A 460-nucleotide genomic window follows, 5' to 3' on the forward strand; every position below is an offset into this window, starting at 1 on the left:
TCCCCTTCTCCTCCTGCCCCCAATCCCTCCCAGCATCAGAGTCTTTTGCAATGAGTCAGTTCTTTGCATCAGATGGCCAAAGTATTGGAGTTTCAGCTTCAGCATCAGTCCTTCTAATGAATATTTAGGACTGATTTCCTTTAGGATGGACAGGTTGGATCTCCCTGCAGTCCAAGGGACTCTCAAGAGTCTTCTCCAACACCACAGTTCTAAAGCATCAATTCTTCTGTACTAAGTTTTCTTTATAGTCCAACTCTCACGTCCATACATGACCACTGGAAAAACGATAGCTTTGATTAGATGGACCTTTGTTGGCAAAGTAATGTCTCTGCTTTTTAATATGCTGTCTAGGTTGGTCATAGATTTTCTTCCTAGCAGCAAGTGTCTTTTAATTTCATGGCTGCAGTCACCATCTGCAATGATTTTGGAGCCTCCCAAAATAAAATCTGTCACTGTTTCC

This window comes from Bison bison, unplaced genomic scaffold (assembly GCF_000754665.1).
Source record: "Bison bison bison isolate TAMUID 2011002044 unplaced genomic scaffold, Bison_UMD1.0 scf7180017864240, whole genome shotgun sequence".
Taxonomy (NCBI): Eukaryota; Metazoa; Chordata; class Mammalia; order Artiodactyla; family Bovidae; genus Bison; species Bison bison.